The sequence below is a fragment of the Lynx canadensis genome, chromosome B2, assembly GCF_007474595.2.
Source record: "Lynx canadensis isolate LIC74 chromosome B2, mLynCan4.pri.v2, whole genome shotgun sequence".
Classification (NCBI taxonomy): Eukaryota; Metazoa; Chordata; class Mammalia; order Carnivora; family Felidae; genus Lynx; species Lynx canadensis.
The window spans coordinates 103,001,828-103,023,189 of NC_044307.1; the positions used below are offsets into that span (position 1 = coordinate 103,001,828).

Genomic DNA, 21,362 nt, shown 5'->3' on the forward strand with positions numbered 1-21,362 from the left:
TTCTTCACAAAATCAGTTGAATCCAATGGGTTGTTTTTGATGTTCCCATTTTGTGCTAAGCACAAATGAATAACCTCATCATGTAATAGAACGAGTCTAGTGTTTGAATGGGTTCTTTGAATTAGAAACTTAATAAAAGCCTAATCTTCATGTTGAATTTTACTTAAATATAGTTATCTAAGCAGTTATCTAAGCTAAATTAAGCATGAGTACAAAGTAAATGCCAACTAACATGGAGATAAGATCCCAAAGTGGTTCTGAAATTTAGATCTAGGAGTTGGTCTCTCACCAGGTGTTGCTCTTGTGATCCTATTAATCAGAGAAGCAGATCAGAAACTTGGAAAACATTATCTAATTACACAGGTCAGATCCCTATGGGGGATAGATCCCAGAGTCCTATAGGATCCAATTTCTAAAGGATAAGTCTTGGACATATGTATTTTGAAATTTTTCCATATGTGATTTGATGCCTATCTTGGCTAAGAACTACTGGCTGATGTGTCAACTTGAATTTGCTAGAGCAATCAGTATCTTCCATGGTTCTGGTCCTGATACTCCTCCATTTTCATCACCCATGTGTTGCTTTTTTTTTTTTTTTTACACTGGTTCTACATCATCCCCTCATCTGCCTTGCCTACTTCTACACGTGATTACGTCGAGCATTACAATTATTCTCGCATGCATGGTGGAAAGGAAGAATAGAATGGCTGCTATAGACCAGGCTTTAAACTGGGAGGTGTAAACTCTTTAAGCTGAGAATTAGGCTCCTGGGAAAATGGCCTCCACCATCAGGGTCCCAGAGCCTTGTAGATTCTCCACATCGCCCATATTTGTCATAGTTCCGTGCCAGGGTTATGCCCCAATCCATCGCAGTTCTGATGAACTGTTGTTTCCCTTCACGTGCCTTCCCAGGCCTCCCTTATCTCTCCCATATTGTTCATTGTGATAACTAGCAGGGACTCCAATACATAATAGACTTTGATATTTATATTATTACTAAAACTAAAACCATCATTGTAGGCAGCTGAACTCTAAAACTCAATTGGTTCTTTCTAATAAGGCCATATCACGCAAGTATTTCTATGAGGATATTACGGAAATTTTGTTACATGGCCATGATTGCCCATCACATTTTAAAATGTTTATAGATAAACATATTGTACCTTTGTTTTATGGCACAGAGCTTTGTGTTTCTGGACTTGTATTTATTTGTGTTTGAGATTAGAACTGGAAGGTTGTTTTATTTTGCTAGGAAATGCCGCCCTAGCCCACCAACTGTGGGTCAACCCACCTATAAACAGAAAGCACCCATATTTTAAAAATTTCTAAAAAAGGACATTACCTTATCCTCCAGTTTGTTGATAGGTAACACATACAGATTAACCTTCGATCATGGACACAGGAGACACCTGTACTTCGTATTCTTTCCAGAGCACGACCCCAGACATTCTGCCATTCGATTCTTATGAAGAACTTATTTACAAATCGCAGCAATAATAATTATGGAAGGTTTCCTGAAGGACATGTAACCCCATCATAAATACACAAAATATATCTTTTCCTGCATCAAGCCGGACCTTCAAAGGCTATCTATCTGACTACACTGCTCACTCCCTCATAAATATCTTACACTGTACTTCAGGTGGTACTTCAGGCTGGGCCACCAGTCACTTCCTTGGCTTCTCTGACAATAACAAAAATCAGCAATTCTCTTGGGTTAGCTCCAGTACTAACTGCAAACCCATGTCTTGAAGAAAGAACAGAACCACAATAGAATTAGGCTCCCGGGAAACTTTGCTCTGTCATCCAGAAAGCTCTACAGTTCCAGCGATCATCTCAAACCCCAGGTCCACAGCAGGAACTTACTGATTCCACCATTTCTGCCCCTATGAAATCATCACTTCATCCCTCGCTCTGTGTGTCCTTTTCACTGTGTGCCTATTTATTGTTTCAGCTGCCTCTTGGCCTTTGCAACCTCACTTTTCTCTCTGTGCCCTTTGGTTCCTGCTCACACTTCCAAATAATTGCCTCCCTCTGTGTATCTCTTATCTTCAAATGCTCCAAAAAAAAACATCCAATTGTTTCCTCTCAACTTCCATCATCCTTTCTGAGCAAAGCTTTTTTGTCAGATGTCCTTGTAGGCCACTAGCCAGTCTGTAAACATCAGTTGCTCTTGAGTCAAGTGCCCTCCCATCTGCAGGCCAATTAGCTGTGGCCATAATGTTTGTAATTGGGAGGTTGAGTTACCGTGTGTGTGTGTGTGTGTGTGTGTGTGTGTGTGTGTTGTGTGTGTTGTAAGGAAGGCTGTACTGTGCAGAGGATGGCTATTTGTGGTCAAACCAACTATGTACGTTTTACACAGATCCATAAGAGAAATTTCTCTCACATCTCAATACAAGTAAAAGCTTGGCTTATCATTAGTTTCTGTTGCCTCTGCTCTTTTGAATATCACAAATTTTGTAAATAATACTCTTTAGACTGGCTACTCAAAAATTCAAGGTTAAATGTGTCAATCATTTCTGGCAACTACCTAGGATTTTATGGTCCGTGTCTGGAGCTCACCCTACCCATACTTTCATTTTCTTTTCTGTCTTCATTTTACTTCACTTACTCATTCTCATTTTTTAAACCTTTTGTCATATACGTCTATTTAAGCCACATCAAATCTTAATTTCAGAAGAGATGAGATATAAAAAATGACAAAAGCTATAATTATCTATTCATATAATTTTCCATTTCACTAAACTATAAATTTAATTAAGGAAAGCAATCATATTGTCATCTTTGTACCTATAGAACTTCATCCAGTTCTGATCCGCAGTAAGGATTTATCAAACGTTTGTTGAATGAATGAATGGTTCAGTGATTTTTACCAAAATATTGGATAAAGATAAATTTCATGCTGCAAATATTGAGTAAAATACGCATTTGGAAATAATATCATTTTATGGAAATTGGCATATTTTTGATACAATCATGGTAACATTATTGTCAGATCTCAAATTCTGATTTATTATAGCTACAATATCTCTTTTATTTTCATCAAACAACACAGCTATAGTCACTAACAGCATGAAAGTGAGATTCTTTTAAGTTCATGAAGTTTATGAGAAAAAAAACATGAATTACAGTGAAGACCAAAGCCAATACTTTAAAAGCAAATTGAAAGTTCCTTTAGAAATTGTTTTGGCATTACTATTCATCATTGTGACCTGACTCTGAATGAAGTTGTATTTTCTTGTTAGTGTCCTTTGAAATATGTAATTCCATAAGCATTCCATTGTGGTAAAAGCTCCTGTGTCCATCCAAACAGAGAAAACACTGTATCACAAGTTACTCATGGCAAGTTTTTGGCAACTACTTAAAGGGGACAAAGAAGAGGAATTTAACAGAATTCAATCAAAGACTGGAGATACACATGAGAGAAAAACAAGGCCGAACAGAAAACTAGTAAAGTCAGCAGTATGCAACACTTTACAGTGTTTTAGAACTGCCCAGAAGGAATGCAGTGTGTAGCACGATACAACAGCTAATTGATATGTGTAACTACTTTAAGTTAAAGTAAAAACCTCGCTGTGCGAGACAGTAGGAAATCTGGCATGAGGATGTCATGTCATGTTTCTGGAGGGATAAACAGCCAGCCGGGATTTCTTTCCATTGCTTACGAGAGGCCAGGAATGCCATAGCGTCCTAGGGTCGGCTGGTGGGTGCGACCTGTACAGTTTCAACACGTCGCTGAGGGTAACGTCCTGCACCACGTTCAAAGGCTGCCTGGAGAGGAGAGCAAGCCTTCGCCTTTGCTGTTGTTCCTCCAGTGCCCAGCTCTGAGCGCCCTCTTATACTGGAAGATAAAAGCCCTTGACCTTTTTACTTAAAACTGAAGTGCAAGATCATAGGAACTGATGATAGTCTACGTACATTCCAGGTCTCTCCTGGAAGCAGTGACACATTCTCTGGGTTTCAGATTCTTATTTAGAAACTTTTAAAAGGGAAGCATCATGGAGGGTGAAATTTGGACTCCTAAAACTCTGCATTAATTATATACTGACTCGGCACTCTTAAAACAAAGCCCTTTGACAAGCGGCCATCAGATACCTTTCAGAGGGGGGAGTCTCGGCTGTTATTCTCACAGCGCCCGTGAAAGAGCACTGATCCTCTCTGGCTGGAGCTTTTGTTTCCAGCCCTTCTTTTTCAATGGTTGTCATGGAATCAACTTATTAACATATGAAAAGCCATACACAACTCTTTTCCCTTTACCCCTACCTCCCCGACCACCAAAGCCTGTTGCTAAAGCCTTAGTCCTTAATATTCATGTAAAGGAGGGTGGGGTGTGAGAACAGAAATAAAATTGTCGGTAAAAAGAAAAAACAAAACAAAACAAAACAAAAAAAACAAAGACGTTTTCAATTTGCATCCTCTGGGGCAAAAATGGTTGTTGTTGTTTTTTTTTTTTAAGTGAGAACGTTCTCAATTTCTATCTTTTCACTGACTCTCCCCCAGATTATGATAACTGTAGTCTCCTACCCTATCACAATGATTTATTCACCAGAATTGATTTTAATTGCTTCATGAGTCAAAGGAAAGACTTGCATGCTTCTCAATGTACTATGTCAACGGCTTTTCTTCATTTAGGGTTAATTTCCGTGGTTAATTCTCACATGCTCTTAAAAATAATTTCTAAATTCCCTTAAAATTTTCACTTCACAATTTTCTTTGAAATAATTTTTAAATTTCTCTAAAATTTTCTGGAAGTGACAGAAATTTGTATTTGATTTTGTTCAAGTGAGCTTATGGGTTTGCTGCACGGCAGCTCGTGAAAAAGGCTAGAGTTGTGTTTGTCTTAGAATTGTCTGAGTCCTTAGCAAGAAGCCACCTCTTGTCTCTTCTTGTGTATGTAGTCAAAATGATACGTTGTTTTTTGCGTGTAAAAGTAAATCTTGCCAACTCCCCCCAAATACGCTTATGTAACTGACTTGGAAAGGCTCCGAGAATACTAACAGATAGAGAGGAGACTTCTTCAAACAAAAACAACCATCTCATGAAGCACATTATAGTCGACATACTACAGTTATGTAGACGAAACTCCAAATACCACCTGCAAAACATTCTTGCACAGCATATAGACTTAACCATTTTCCAACTTCCAGGCAATTTCTCAACCCCGTCCCTATTTCAGTAATCTTTAGTAAACTTATAGTAGGCTGAATGATGAGAGTCACTAAGTGCTAAGAGCTTTATATGGCTGATTGAATACTCATGACAAACATAGGAACAAAAATGGACCACTTCTTCACTTTGGGGACTTATTATGCTCAACTGGGAACATTCTTTGAAGGAAAGAAATTCTGGTAAAATAGGCCAACTTGGACCAAGTTGATTTGGATAATCCACCTGGATATTCCACAGATTATGTAAAATAGGATTCCTTTGGTTGTCATCAGCAAACAGCAAATTCAAACAAGAAAGCCAAAGGCAAGGCTAGTCATGAACTCCTGTAAGTAGAAAATCCCAGAGAGGCCCTGACTTTAAGCATGACTAAATCTGGATGTCAACAAACATCCAATATTTGTCTGATCCTGTCTCTCCTCCCTCCCTCACTCCCTTCATCTCTTCGCCCTATTGGTGTTTTGTTTTGTTTTGGTTTGGTTTTGAGAGAGAGAGAGAGTGTTCCTGGTAGGGGCAGAGAGAGAATCTTAGGCAGCCTCCACTGTCAGCACAGATCCTGATGTGAGACTTGATCCCACTACCCTGAGATCATGACCTGAGCCTAAATCAAGAGTCAGACACCTAACCAACTGGACTACCCATGTGCCCATGCCTTGCTGTTTTTTGAAAGGGCTGCCATATGCACCCTTACAATGAAGACTCCCTCTGAGCACCCCAAGAAAATGGCTGAAGGAAGTTCCAGATTCACATCCATTCTGAAAGAGGTCACTCCTCTCGCCTGGTTCCCATGTAACAAAACCAGGGAAAGATTCTGACTGGCCCTGCTTGACTCATATGCCCAATTTTATTTTTTTTTTAATTTTTTTTTAATGTTTATTTTTGAGACAGAGAGAGACAGAGCATGAATGGGGGAGGGGCAGAGAGAGAGGGAGACACAGAATCAGAAGCAGGCTCCAGGCTCTGAGCCATCAGCCCAGAGCCTGACGCGGGGCTCAAACTCACGAACCGTGAGATCGTGACCTGAGCTGAAGTCAGACGCTCAACCGACTGAGCCACCCAGGCGCCCCCATATGCCCAATTTTAAACTGTGTCTTTAAAGCCAGGGGAATATTTGCTGCAGCCTACTGCTATGGCTGGAGGTGAAATGTCTGTTATGCAGTAGGAGAGATGAGAAAGCTTCCTGAGAATGGGTAATAAATCTATAGCTACTGATAATCCACACAGGCCTTTACTCTTCTGTGTTTGAAATGAAATATAACTCAAGTTCACTCGGGCTTTCTCTAATAACCAGCTTCCTTAATTATCCAAACTAGTGAAGGTAGTAGAGGTGTGTTTACTATCCTGAAAATGGAAAGTATTAAAATGTCCTTCAGTAAAAATTTATCTGGTACCCATGCAATGTGAAGTCTTTGACAAGCTGGAATGATGGATCAGTGCTGGGGAGACACAGTGGAGGCCCTATTCGATTGCGATAAAGCTCTTTAAAAAATAAAAATCAATCAATCAAGATATAGGTACCTAGTTCCTACCGTGAAACCCACGCTGTGCTTTGCACACTGGAAGAGAAAAAAAAAATGACAGACATCCAGGCTATCAGACGATAGAAGTAATATGTAATGAGTTCTCTACACAGCCTGGAGGGTAAACTGAGAAATGAAATCGGTTCTTGTCTACCAGGACAATCTATAAGAAAGTGATAAGGTAATGATTTAGCTTGTGTCTAAAGGAAGCCTTGAGCTTAGGCTCCCTAACTGCCCTCTGAGCTTCCTGGACCCTGTGATGTCCTGCAAAGCCCCCATGGTAACAGAGGTGGGATGCAGGATTTGGCTTACCTGGGATCGGCATGAGGAATCTGTAAGACAACATGCTCATCTCCTGCGTGCTTGCTGCCCTTCTCCCAGACTTGGGACAGATGTTCATGTGCTCCTGTGATTTTTAAAGCTCTCAGGACTGCATTGCCGCCTCCGTGTGCTTACGGTTTTCACCTATTACACATCTGGGGGAAAGATGCTGTGCAAGAGAAGCCCAAGCCCACTTTACGACATCTCACCACCCCCCAGTCACCGCACAAAACAGAAATGAATGGGAATCCCGGATGTGCAAATCTAAAACATCTCCTCCTGTGTGAACCCGTAAACCATTCTGTCACACGCACAAAGGCCTGTGTAGGCAAGAAGAGCCACCATTCTTTGGAACATCATTATTTGAAGACTTGTCAGGGCCTTAAGGAGTTTCTGCAATTCTGATTCACTGCAGTCACTGATCTGTTTTTTTCTGGGGGGGTAGGGTGTGAGTGTGTGTGAGTGTGTGTGAGTGTGTGTGTGTGCGTGTGTGTGTGTGTTGAACCATTTGGGAGAGTTACCCACTGATAATCAAATGCCACTACACTCTGTATTCTTACCCAGAATAGCTCATTCAACCGACCTAAAAATGTCCCTATACGCAGTGAATTATATTTCACTAAAAACATTCATTAGACATTCATATTTCTCTTAATAAATTAAAAAGCATCATTAAGAACTGTCTCTAATTTCCTATCCCCTATATGGAGTCGCTCATTTCCAATCAAATAGTCCTTCTTTCCTTCTTCAAAACTCAGTTTTGGTACACCTCCACAAGAAACCTTCCCTTATTAAACCCACCCTACTTTAATCAATGTTTCACTTTAACCTATATAAAAATCAGTGAGATTTGGTGGATAGTCAATCATTCACAAATAATGATTGGACATTTATAGATGCTTAGTACCGTAAAAGTATGTAAGAAAACAGAGAAAAAGCATAAGACCTCGTCTCTTCCCCCAAGAAGCTTACAGTCTTGCTAAAGAGATAAATAAGATTTACACATAAGAAATATTTTAAAACAAGATAATGTGTGGTAAACCCAATAATTGGTATGATTCAGGTATAAGTAGAAGATTTCGCCAAATCACAATTGGGGCAGGTGGCCACTGGGGCAGGGGAGGTGAGAAAAAGCGGAGGCGAAGGAAAGGAATAGTGTGTGCGAAAGCATCTTGTGCTACATTGCCAGAGTATAAAGAGCAAAAGTCTCTGCTTTCAAATCCTTTTGGAATGACGAGACCCATAAACAGATAAATTGGCAAATAAATAATACTCATACCTATTTGTAGGAGTGCAGGGGCAGATTTACCAGACACACAGGGTGCTGGAATCTGTTGGGCTTTGTGGAGTTTGCAAGGTAAAGTGGGGAAGTTATGGTGCAACCAGGAAGCATTCTAGGCAAGCAGGTCTGGGAAACTGCCTAACAGGAAAGGTACCTGAATCTCCAAGGCTCCAGTAGCTTATTGTGAGTTATTTTCTCATTCTAAATAAACATTCACTTGCTTCCCTAGTTTAGTATTCTTTATCATAAAAAAGCTTCCCTGAATTGCATAAAACTCCATTTCCCAGCACCTGAATCTACCCTGCTGTGAAGAGACTTGCGATGGATTATTTCTCCACAGAGATAGGCCTTGACCTGGGCTTTGAATAGAAAGCCCCCCTGCTGAGCAGACAAAGAAACTGTATTCCAAGTGGGAAGGTTTTGTCTCTGGGATGACTTAAATGCAGACTTTCTCAGAAACAGAGGTAGACTAGATGGCCATGACAGATCTGGTGATTTCATAATCTTACAGTATCAGATACTTACATTGTATTAAGTATCACGTAACGACACTTAACACAGATCACATTGCCTTCGAATCACAGACTCGCAGGACATCTGCAGGACGGGAGTGTGACCCGTTGTTAAGCACAGCCCCGGGTATATGTCGGAATTTACGCGTAAACGTCAGAATTGAAAAGCTGGTTACTAGTCTCAGAAACAAATGTCATTCAAACAGAGGCTCTGAATTGTCATTTCCCTCCTCGCGTTTGTGCAGATTTAAGCTAGGTGATCCATTTCCCAGGTAGCATTTTCTATGAAGCCAGTAACGTATCTTCCTTCAAGTGTTCTGGCTCAGGACCGTTATAAATTACAGAACTCAGTTTGTGCCCACCACAAGTGCTATGGAAAGCTGCCTGGTATAATTGACAGGTCTCAGAACCTGTGGTTGAAAGACCTGAGTCTGAGTCTCAGATCCACCACCTTTTTTTTTTTTTTTATGTTTCTTTTTTGAGACCGAGAGAGCACACATGGAGGAGAGGCAGAGAGAGGAGGACAGAAGATCTGAAGCCGGCGGGCTCTGTGCTGAAGGCAGAGCCCCATGTGGGGCTCGAACTCACAAACCGTGAGATCATGGCCTGAGTCGGACGCTTCACCGACTGAGCCACCCAGGCGCTTAACCCCCAGATCCAGCACCTTCTTGAAAGTCACCTGATAAATGGTCACTGTAATTTCCATCCTGAGCGATTTCTGGAAGGAGTAACCGGATTAATCTGTCAGATGCTCAAGGCCAACGGTATTCCGTGGTTGGAGTCTTTGGGGATTGATTGCTCTGGCAGTTGTTATATGTGAAATATTTTGAATTCCATCCTGCATGGAGCACAGATGCTGGTGAAGAGTTTGCCTACCACTGGCGGAGCCTATGCGGGGCAATCACAGCTCCAACACAGCTGGCTGTTGGCCGCAGTTCAGGATATAAACATCTCCGGGGGGCATGATGGTTTTGAGCTCCTTGTGGTGGGCACAAGGGCTAATGCCCTAATGAGAAGCAAAGCTGTCAGGCTAGACCCAAAGGCTCTCAATCCCGGCTGCACACTAAATGATCCGGGGAGTTTTTAAAAAAACGTTTGTGCCTGGGCCCCACCCTAAATGAATTAAATCAGAATTTCTATGTGTGGGATCATGGGGAACCCTTCCCAAGTAATGTCTCTATGCATCCAGAATTCAGAATCATTTCATTAGACTTCTTTTCTTTTCTTTTTTTTTTTAACGTGTATTCAATTTTGAGAGAGAGAGTCAGAGCGTCAGTGGGGGAGGGACAGAGAGAGGGAGACACAGAACCAGAAGCAGGCTCCAGGCTCTGAGCTGTCAGCACCGAGCCCTGATGCGGGGCTCGAACTCATGAACCGTGAGATCATGACCTGAGCCGAAGTTGGACGGTTAACCGACTGAGCCACCCAGGTGCCCCTACACTCTGTTCTCATTTAGCATATGATGCCAAGAGTACCTTACCCTGTTGTCCCTGCATCTGCAGGCACTGTAGCAAGTGTCTACTTTCTAAGTGAAACATCCTCTTATAAAGGACCTACTTTATACCTACTATCCGTGACTCCAAGCAAGAAGGCCCACTGCTTCATGCCCTACATTTTATAAGGCCCAGTCTGGTCTTTCAATTGTGCTTCTGTTCATGGGAAGAACTGTCCACGGGATCAAGGGGTAGTCTCACACACATACACCCTCAACTATGCTTTGTGTTCTCGAGACCCTGGAGTTCCCTTTCCAATCCAGCAGAGTCCATTTCCAGGACGTGGGTCAGGCTTCTTTCCTGGGTCTGTCCACCCGAGTACTAACTGGCACACCTCTAAGCAAAAAGAACTGGCCCAGGGGGACTGTTGGTGGGAGTGTCAATGGAACTTTGACACACAGGGTAGTGTCCCACATGAGGATGGGAGGCCACACACATTGCAGGATTGAGCCAGGTATGAAGAGAAGACCGTGGACCCAGGATCAAGGGCAGTGGGCTGAACAGTGAGAGGCCAGCTTCCACTGGCCGTTGTGCTCCAGGACGGACCTCCAAGGAGTCAGAGAACTCTAAATCTGAACACAAAGTCTATCAATGAAAACATCCTAGAGTGATAGTAGACCATATGTAGTGTTTTACTTAAGGGTTTTCAAGCTTGAATAATAACTTTTAAGGATTTAAGCATGTGGCACGTGGGCCTCCATTTGTACGCTTACGCCGGGCCACGCAAATGTCAGAGGCAAACCCAAAGGACACATCTTTGCCCTACTTCCCTCCGCGATGTTTTCTTATTTGAAATCAGCAGCCATGGGGGGCGCCTGGGTGGCGCAGTCGGTTAAGCGTCCGACTTCAGCCAGGTCACGATCTCACGGTCCGTGAGTTTGAGCCCCGCGTCGGGCTCTGGGCTGATGGCTCGGAGCCTGGAGCCTGTTTCCGATTCTGTCTCCCTCTCTCTGCCCCTCCCCCATTCATGCTCTGTCTCTCTCTGTCCCAAAAATAAATAAACGTTGAAAAAAATTTGAAATCAGCAGCCATGGAACCTTTCCAAGGCTGTTTAAATGCAACGAGAATGTGGTCCATCAAAAATGCTGTCTGGTTTTATTGCACACAAGAGGTTGTTAACTCTGGCAGTCTCACCAGATTCGGGTATGTTCTCATTGTCTCTTCAGTCTCCCCAGCCAAATCCTAATGGGGGAATGAGTCTGTGCCTATGAGGTCGTCGGGAGGGGCTGTGGAACGTGCAATCAGGTAAATCATCAAGTGTGGAGCCGAATGATAGACAGCTTCTGCTCCTCTGACTCCATTTTCAATTTTGGGATTTGTTTTGTTTTGTTTTCCTTTCTTTTGTTTTGCTTTTTTGGCAGCAGGAAAGAAAAGGAATGGTCTTTTCCTCCTATGAAACCTGGAGCATGATAACCGCTCTGGGTCTATACGAACACTGTCGGAGGCTCTCAGAGAACAGGGACGGGTCATAGCCTACATATGAAAATGCGTAAGAGACCATCATCATCCCCTTTCCCCCATTTGTTAATCTGGCAGCACTTACGAGGGTGTTAGAAGGGAAGCATGGCTGTGTCTTAAGAGGAGCTACAATAAGGAAGTGGTGGGAGTTGGGCAGAGCAGGCCAAAGACAGAATTCAGTTCACACTTTATAAATCTAGCCCCAGTGTATGTGAACCGCTTCGTCAACTAGACTATATCAGGCAAGGAAGAAACTTAAAGCAAAACAAGAGTTATTCTCAGGCGGTCACTTTTGCCAGTGAAATGAGCCAGGAAACCCACAGGGGTAGGAAATTCCAGAACCCAGGCAAATTCTATGGAGACCATGTCTCCACAGCTGCCCAAGCAGCTCATGCATACTGCGCACCATGGGGGTGGCTAGGCCCTGAGAGGAAATGAAAGTCCCTGAGCCCAGGCTTCTGGGGAACAAGGCATAGGCCCCAGGACAGGCAGGGAGTTGGTGAGGGGGGAGGGTCCCTCCAGGTCTACAGGGGCCCTGAAATGTGGCGGTTGCTGGTAATTCTATGAGAACAGGCAGGCAGGAAGGAGGCTGGTATGGGAAGTCGCACTCTCACAGATGTTAGCATAAAGGAGCCTGTTTACTTGGTGACTCGTATTGTGAAATAAAAGGTTCAGGTTTCATCTGCTTCGGGAAGAAGGGTTATTTTCCCCACTGTGCGGTCTGTGCTGTGGCACTGAGAATGAACAGTGCTGACCGGCTTCCCTGATGCCTCTCTCAGCAAGGTGGGAATCCAGACTTGGGTTGGGTCATCTCCTCCGGTGCCGTGATAGGTGGGGGCTGGGGACCCGTCTGTATTTCTGCATTGATGCAATAAGTAAAGGGCAGAGGAGTCAGCTAGTCTCGCTTCGGGTTCTCTGTATGGGAGCCTCCCGAAAGGTCACGGACACCAGCTTCCTCCCAATGCCACTGCAGCACCGAGGGTGGGAAGGACTGGCTGAGCTCAGTCAGATGCATAAACTGCTCACCAGTAGGAAGAGATGGCTTAGACCTGCACAGGCAGCCCAGATCGCTTTCACTGGCAAGAGGGAATTTTTATCGGTTCTCTGCCTCATCTAGTTTAACGGTCTACCAGAAATTCCTGGGGGTGGACTAGAGATGTCTTCACTTTCCCTTTCCAGAACTGACTTCATACTTTGCTAACACGGACCTTTGGCTTGTTATTGGCAGACATGTGGGTAAATGGCCCAATCCTCAGTAGACTGAGGTTCATAGAGCGTGTGTGGGATGAGCCTCGGATGGGACTGGAAGAGCAGAGTGGACCGATGCGTGGCTCTTCTGCCCCGGGTCCGGGGAAAAGGGTGAGCATTCTGGACCCCAGAGACGTGCTGCTTCTCTAAAGCCTCGGTTGACAAGGGCGAACACCACCTAACCCCTTAATCCAGTCTCTAGAAACAACGAGATCATCTGTCACCATTATTTAAAATGCACAGAAACCCAAACCAACAAACAAGCATTAACCCCTTACTTCTTGCAGGCATTGTGCTCCGCAAGGGATAAAATAAGCCTCTGAAGCAACAGCTCACAGGAACTGGAAGAGAGCCACACGTGGTCTTGGGGATGCCTGGGACACGAGCTGAGGTAGGAAGCTGAGACAGAGATCTCCAGCTGCTTCACCTGCCCCCAGTCTCAGTTGGCCTGGGAAGTCCCTTTCATGTCCTGGGGCAAGTCCTATGTAGCATTATCATGGACAACACGTTCATGTAGCCACAGAGCCACAGACAGGGTGGGACAGTCAGCTTGGCAACTCATTACCACTAATCTATAAACGCCCCCCAAACATCGCAGCAATCCATGTCCACTGATTCCGTCCCAGTGTGTTTGAGGGAGAAAGAAAATATCCCTTAGTAGGACAAACGTATTACAGCTGAGTATCTTTGAGAAATGGCAGGAGGGTCATCAATCAAAAATCGTGATCACAGCTGAATTCTGACCATGGAAAGTGTTCAGCACAGTGGTCTTTATAAGAATGTTTTATTGTGTTATCTAGATGTTAAACACTTTATTATGTCATAAACAAATTGAGCTTAGAAAAAGCACTGAAGAATGGAAAAAGTGTTATCAATATTTTTCCTGCGGAATGTTCCTACTGGAAATGAAAGGAAACTAATTGGAAAGAACCTGGTTTATATATAATATTTAATAAAAGATGATTCATTTCTCTGTATTCCTAATAAGATGAGTATTGGGCTATTTTTTAAAATATTATTTTGAAAGACTGTTAAATCATGTAACAGCCCAAGTTGCCTCAGGTCCTAGTCAGCCCTGGTGGTATTCTTTCCAAAAAAAAAAAATTTTTTTTTCTAGAGTAAATAATTGAAAATCTACTCAAATTGTTCATGGGCCAAATATAGCAGAACCACTGCCCTAAAGACAGTAAAATAGATATTTCCCGTGGAAGGTACCTACTGATAAAAAAATAATAGACCGAAGAGCTGAATATAGTCCAGTTTCCCCGGTGGTCTTAATTACTAAATTAGTTTGATTACATGGTTAATCAAATTGACTGGATTAGTTTAAATGGCTGGGGGGGGGGGAGCTCATTGATCCTTTTTCCTGGGTGGTAGTTTATGTCAAATAAACATGGTCTTTCCAAAGTATCTCTAGGGAATGAGATTTATTATCGTTCTTTGATAAATTTTTCCAATGATTAAATGCTTTAAAACCCAAACGCCATTTTGCACATCTAAACTTTCTTGGTATAAACCTATTGCGCATCTAAACTTTCTTGGTATAAACCTATTTTCTCTTTGCTTAAAATCGCTTTTAAAACATAAGTATCCTCACAGTTTCATCTGCCACCCTGAAAAAAAGTACCCATCTGATTCATAATAAAATACCAACTTCTTAATGTTGCCTAAAAGACCCATCCATAATCTCTCTACTCACCTCTTTATGTCTCTGATCTCATGTCCTCCAACTCTGCCCTTGCTTACTCTGTTTTAGGCACACTGACACCTGATAGCAATAAAAAATACTAGCCACATTCCTGCCCCAGGACCTTTGCACTTGCTGTTTATGCCACCTAGAGCCGTTGTTGGTAGATGTCTACTTTCATGTTTTCTCATATCTTTCACATTTCTGCTAAATGTTGCCTTACCAGAGTCTTTCCCTGACATCTCCATATTAAAAAAAGCTACTCTACAATTGTGCAATTCTGTAAGATTCTCCATTTACCTTTTTCTTCCCTTCTTGAAATTCTTTCCCATAAATATGTTTGTATCTATTGTATGTTTCCAGTTATAAGATTTGTGAGATCGGGGACTTTACTTTTGTTCACTGGTATATCCCCTAAACCAAGTATAGCTTTTTTTAGGTATTATTGAACATGTCTATGTGATAGACAATGAGACATGTACTAAAATCAAGATGCACCAGAAAGATGTGGAACCAGATGTTTCCAGTGCGAAGGGTAGGATGTTAAGGGTCATAAACGTTGTGAGCCTTTCTTTCTTTCCTGCTGTCTAGCAAAGCAAAGACAAGAGGTATAAAATCTTCTTCCATAGGCTTTTCAATTTTTTAAATATGTACGTATCCTATTTTGATTGCTTTTGCAATTCTCAACGGTCTTCTCTTTATCTTCAGACGAATTTCTTTCCTTCATAAAATATTTTTAGCAGACTGAATTTTCTCTTAAACAAAAGGTAAATTTTATGGTTGCGAAAGGGCACGGCGTGTTTTGTGAATTAATTGTTTTTTGACTCTTGTGGATAACCTGAAGTCATAGCTTTCAGCAAGATTAATTACAGACGAACTCAAACAATTTTAGAGGCTCAAATTGGTCAGGGCTCAGGAAAACTACCAGAAGTGAAGATATTCATCTAATGTTTCTGCAGCATTTAAACAGAATGCCCACCATGAATGTGAGCCCCACCCCGATGGCAGCAGGCCAGACTTACTTACTCATCACTGTGGTAGCCACCTGCTTCCTCACAGAGTGCCAGGTAGTGGTGAATATGTTAGTGAACAATTGCTTCTGTGTCGGCTTCAGTGTGCTCAATCAATGCTTTCCCCTCCATCCTGATGTTGTGGGATATTTTACTTTGTTTTAGTAATATATTGCGTCTTCCCTTCCTACTCTCTTGAAAAGATGCTGTCTCTCTAGACGGACGTTGAAACGGCGTCTTCTCAAGTTGTGCTTTGATAATGAGCAACCCCACACCTTAATTCTCAGTATTTCTACTTCTCTTCCCACCCAAAATAAATACCCCTTACAGACTTTGAAATGGATAATGAAGCCAATTCTTTCTGATTCTCCATACAAACAGTTTGGGCTAAGCTTGAGACTTTGGCCAAGATTTAGGACAGTTCCTATGTTGTCAAACATGTTTAGCCATCCCAGAGGGGAACTTTATTCTACTGCTTCCTACACGGATGGGAGAGAGAGAGAGAGAGAGAGAGAGAGAGAGAGGTGATGGCAAGTTATGGGAAATAGGAAAAAGGCCTTTCTCTTACCTCTGGGGACTGTCGATAGTTGATATGGAAGATTACACTGGAACAAAGATTGCATTGCCGGTTTGTGGAGTTTATGCTCTACTTGTACTACATTATTATAGACTAGTTCTATTGTCTTGGTGGACAATAGAGGGTTTTATTTCAACATTATGCACAGAACTCCTGTATGGTCTCTTTCTTCCCTCCCCCAGATGCAGGAAGATATTTAGTATCAGATTTCTGAAGGAGCCATGTCAAAATGAGGAGGTATAAACATTTCTCTTTTTCCCCCCTTTTTTCCCCCACCCCCACACCCTCGGCTTTCAAAGCCCAGTATTCTGTTGCTTGTGATAGAAGACTAAATTGTAGCGCATCAGAGTGTGACCTTCTCCGTCAATTCTGCACAAACAAAAATGAGTTATAAAAAAGAATCCCGGAAGAATGATTTCCATTTCAAACACCTGAGAGGTAAGCCTTTCAGTAATTTAAGGACAAACATGGTTTACATGTAAATACTCAGAAAATGCTGCTTTTAGGTAAAATTTCTTATCTTTCTTTCTTCACCCTGGTCCTGCCTTGTCATATGCACGTGCAAAACCAGAAGTTCTATATTCCCAAGTAGATACACAAACACACAACCACTGTATATTCACAGTAATTGTTTCAATTAAACCATGGCTTACTAGTGTCATCTGCTGGGACGTATAGCCGGTGATATTGTCAAAACTTGTGTTCAACTGATCTTTATGTTCTTTCCGATGCTTTGATTTTCTCTTCCCATCGACGAGTCGGGGATTATCCTTAAATAGACAGTCTCATGCAGGGAGCCTGTAGATTGGGGCATACTCAACCCAAAGTGAAGAATTCGCAAGTCTTTTTCTTTTTTAAATTTGAATAAGAGACAAAAATTATTCCAAATAATCCATGACAACAATCTAATGTCAACGTCCTAAATTTTCTAAATTATCCATGCCAGTGCCAGCAATTAAGGGCAGTTCCTTGTTAGATGAGAAACCCTCGTCCCCCACATGTGCTCAACCTTAATTATTGCCAATTAGGCTGTTTCATCAAAAGTTTGGCCTGGTCAGATTATTTGACTGTTAAGTAATTGCCACCTAAAGCTATTCTGACCTGTCTCCTGCTAAAGGAAATTGGTGTAATGAGAATGCTGCTTTTGTGTCACCTTGTATACTTATACTTCCTGTGCTATAGTTTCCCCATCTTCAAAACAGCAATGCTTCATGGGTCTCAGAGGGATGGATGAGGGTTGAACAGGTGGTGCCCCGAAGACGCCCTTGCACTTGAGAAGTGTGGGGAGCAAAGGGTTGGACAACGAAGCATATTGGGCTTAAAATGATGATAGTCATTAATTATGTACCATTAGATATATGCCTTTTAAATCACTGATTGAGTCCCTTTCATAAGTAAATCATGGGCACAATGTCTGCGAAATAACTTGTTACAATTTTTGAAGGCTTAACAAAAGCGTAACTGGTTGTATTGTTTCACTAATCAACACAAACTCAATTCTCTGGGGACATAAAATAACACGCCCATGTTACATATCATCTCTCCTCTTCCTTTTATTCATACTGCTACCTCCAGAGTTCCCATCTTATCACACCACCCTTTGAGCGCTGTCATAGTTTCCCAGCTGACCTTCCTCTCTCCTGTGGTCCATCACGCAGAGTGCCCTCAATCATTTTCTTTTTTTTTTTTTAATGTTTATTTATTTATTTTTGAGAGAGAGAGAGCGAGCACATGAGCAGGGGAGGGGCGGAGAGAGGGAGACAGAGAATCCCAAGCAGACTCAGTGCAAAGCCCGATGAGGGGCTTGATCCCACAACAGTGAGATCGTGACCTGCGCTGAAATCCAGAGTTGGATGCTTAACCCACTGAGGTACCCAGGCGCCCTCCATCCTTAATCATTTTCTTAAAGCACAGCAAAGTCACCAAGATCCTACTTAAAATCTTTGACTATCTCTTCATGGCCGACGGAATTAAGACCAAATCACTTAGCCTGAAATTCTGGCTCCCAACTGTTTTTCCAGTCTCAAGCCCTTGAGATCTCCTCAAGGTGGAGATCTAAATGTAACTTATTTTGGATTACTTCTTGATCATAGAATGCCCTTCTAACCTCCACGTTGTTGCCTCTGATGCAGCTCCTCTGCCCAACACTGCCCTCCAATCTTTATCAAAAGGAACTAGACCCTTCAGCTCTCATAATATTATTCCCGCTACAGCCAGATCCCTTCTATTTCAGATTTCTGGAGCACATGGTCTGCATCACAGATATAGTATGTCATTAGTGCCCGGAATATTATGCGTATGGGTACAAGTGCTAGGCTTCCCACTAGAATGCAACCCATGGAAGGCAGGGGTCACATCTCGCATGGCATATTACTTGGCACAATGCCTTGTTGGAGAAGGAAGATGGTGTTGCCTAAATATTCACTTAGTGAATGAACAAATAAAACTGATAAAAAATAAAAGCAGAGCTATAAGGAAAAAAAGAAACAAAGAAAGGACCATGATTTTTTTTTTTAGAGAATGGCAAGTCGTTTCATCTGTCAGTACGATGACCATCATAGACATGACCAAAACATGCTAGGAGCCATTTCTTATGCAAATTCCAAGTGGAAGGTGATAACTTTGTACCAGAACTAAATGCATGTGTATCTAGCCTGCATCAGGACTAAATATGCTCACTCTAACACCATGCTTTTCCAGGTTAAGTAAATGGGCTGGTCAGTTGCATCATTAAGTATCTTTAGTTAACTCTGAGGTAAGCATCCTAGGAACTTGATTAGAAAGCAAGGACTGTTGAGGAATGCATTGACCACTCTGCCTCTAGAATTTCCAGCCTGCTCCTCTAATCTGCACATTTTGGACTTGAGCTACTGCCTCCTGTCGGCTTTCTGCCTCCTAGCCCAGTCAGCTCTGCTCACTGCAGACTGGCCCGTCCCCATAGCCAGAAAAGGCAGGAGCCAATTCCTTTACTTATCCTGTTGCTACCTGTCTCCTGACTGGAGATTTAGTGCAATTCAGGGGCTTTTGTATACTGACAGACTCTTTTAGTTTGTCTGACGTTGAACTCAAGGGGAGATTCTTGTCAGCAACCAAGGACTTCTCCCTTCAGTCCTGAATACAGTCTTATAGATCTCATAGTCCCTAGAATTTACTTGTGCCACTAAATGTATGAATGTGTAGACAGAATTTTCCACCCCTAGAGTCTCTAATTATTTAATATGAAGCCATCCATTTTATCTTTACAGTTCAAACATCTGGACATAAGCCAAGGCAAGCGTATACTTGGGCTCAGTATGTAATAATGAAATTCAAATGCGTATAATAAAACATGAAAACTATACCCTTCCCAAAAAAATGTCTTTCAGTTAAGGCATCAGTGAAGCCATGGTCAATTCAAAAAGATGATTCAGTTCACAAGATAGTGCGTGCCTGGATAATGAATTCCATTAAAGCTGTGCAGAAATTCAGACCTGGAAGTCTGAAAGCATTTGCAAAGATGATGTCTATACTAGTCCTTAAATGCCCTGGCAAGGCAAACCATAGAAGATAATAAATCAATGATTGAAGGGTAGAAGAGAGACAATATCACAGCCGTTAGAAGGATTTTGGATGATTTAATGAAATTCCTTACTCTATATTTTTAAATTTTTCTATTAGAAACAATCCACTAGAATTTATTGATATTATAAGATGTTATTTTTCACACAATAAAAAGTAAATACCATATAATTAGTTTGCCAATTGTATGCCAATTGAATTAAGAAATTGATTTGAATATTCGATGCATACATTATTTTTTATATCGGTATTATCAGTATTACACTGATCTCAGATATTCCCTGCCTTCCAAGTACGAGATGACAGACACACTCTGGATGTCTGTTTGCTTTCCTGTAAGTGTCATTTTCAGAAACCTATAACATAGCTTCACAGCCCAAGGAATGAAAAGCATTGAAAACCAAGAGGCTGTTTTTGACCTTGTGTTTCAGATCATTTACGCTGAGGAGTCCTGTTGATCACGTGGTGTCTGTTGGCCTCACTGATTTTTTTAAATTTTTTTTTTTTCAACGCTTATTTATTTTGGGGACAGAGAGAGACAGAGCATGAACGGGGGAGGGGCAGAGAGAGAGGGAGACACAGAATCGGAAACAGGCTCCAGGCTCTGAGCCATCAGCCCAGAGCCCGACGCGGGGCTCGAACTCCCGGACCGCGAGATCGTGACCTGGCTGAAGTCGGATGCTTAACCGACTGCGCCACCCAGGCGCCCCTGGCCTCACTGATTTTGATGGCATAGGTATAAGAGTAAATGAAGAGGCTGTCTACGTGGTGTGGTTTTAAGGGTGGATGTCAGAAATTCCACCAGGAAAGCTTTCTTTTTGTCTTTCACATCTTTGCTCCTTTTAAACTTGCAAATAACCCTTCACAGCACAGACATTTGGTGGACACATCAATCATTGGTCTATTGGTGATAGTGGAAGACCTGGGAGCTTCAGGCCTTGGACGGGGACTGGCAAGAGGAATAGGGAGAAGACAGATTCAGAGGAAAGCATGTACCCGAGGAGCGTGGAGCAGACAGAAGATTATCCTGGAGAAACCAAGCATCTCTGAACCTAGCCTACCTCCGGTTTGGGCTGTGCTCCCTCCTACATACAGTCCTGTGATTAACCAACTCTATCATGTGAAAGGGGTAGAGCTTCTATAGACACGGTGACCATAGGCTTTTAATGAAAACCCCCTTGTGATAAAACCACAGTCATATGCAACAAATTAAATCGTAGCAAGGCATTGGAAAAGATGTTTTCAGCGATGAAAATATTACTATTAGGAAGATCACCTAATTTGTCATTCAGATGAAGACCCAAAAGGGCTACCATTTATATCAAGATGTCTAGACATACAGATGAACTGCGTTATCCTATGTAAGCATCCATTTTTAGCCATGAAGAACCATTATTATCTTTCTGGTATATTGGATAATTAATTTTCTTCTTTAGTTGTCCTTGAGAGTTCAGTGATTGATTCCTAGCTACTACTGTTTACAAATGGTATTTGTTTTCTAGTTCCTGATCTAGTCTGCCATAATGTATT

General features: G+C 42.2%; 1 long non-coding RNA gene across 2 annotated transcripts in view; it reads right to left on the reverse strand.

Moving 5' to 3' along the window:
• The window catches only part of LOC115514306, a 56,255-nt gene that overhangs the window by 3,593 nt on the left and 31,300 nt on the right, over positions 1–21,362 (reverse strand). The window contains exon 1 of one of the 2 annotated variants that reach the window (XR_003968938.1): positions 6,999–9,294. The exons of the other annotated variant lie outside the window; for it this stretch is intronic. This is a non-coding gene — a long non-coding RNA (uncharacterized LOC115514306). Of the gene's footprint in view, positions 1–6,998; positions 9,295–21,362 lie in introns of those variants that run through there. 2 annotated transcript variants of the gene reach the window in all.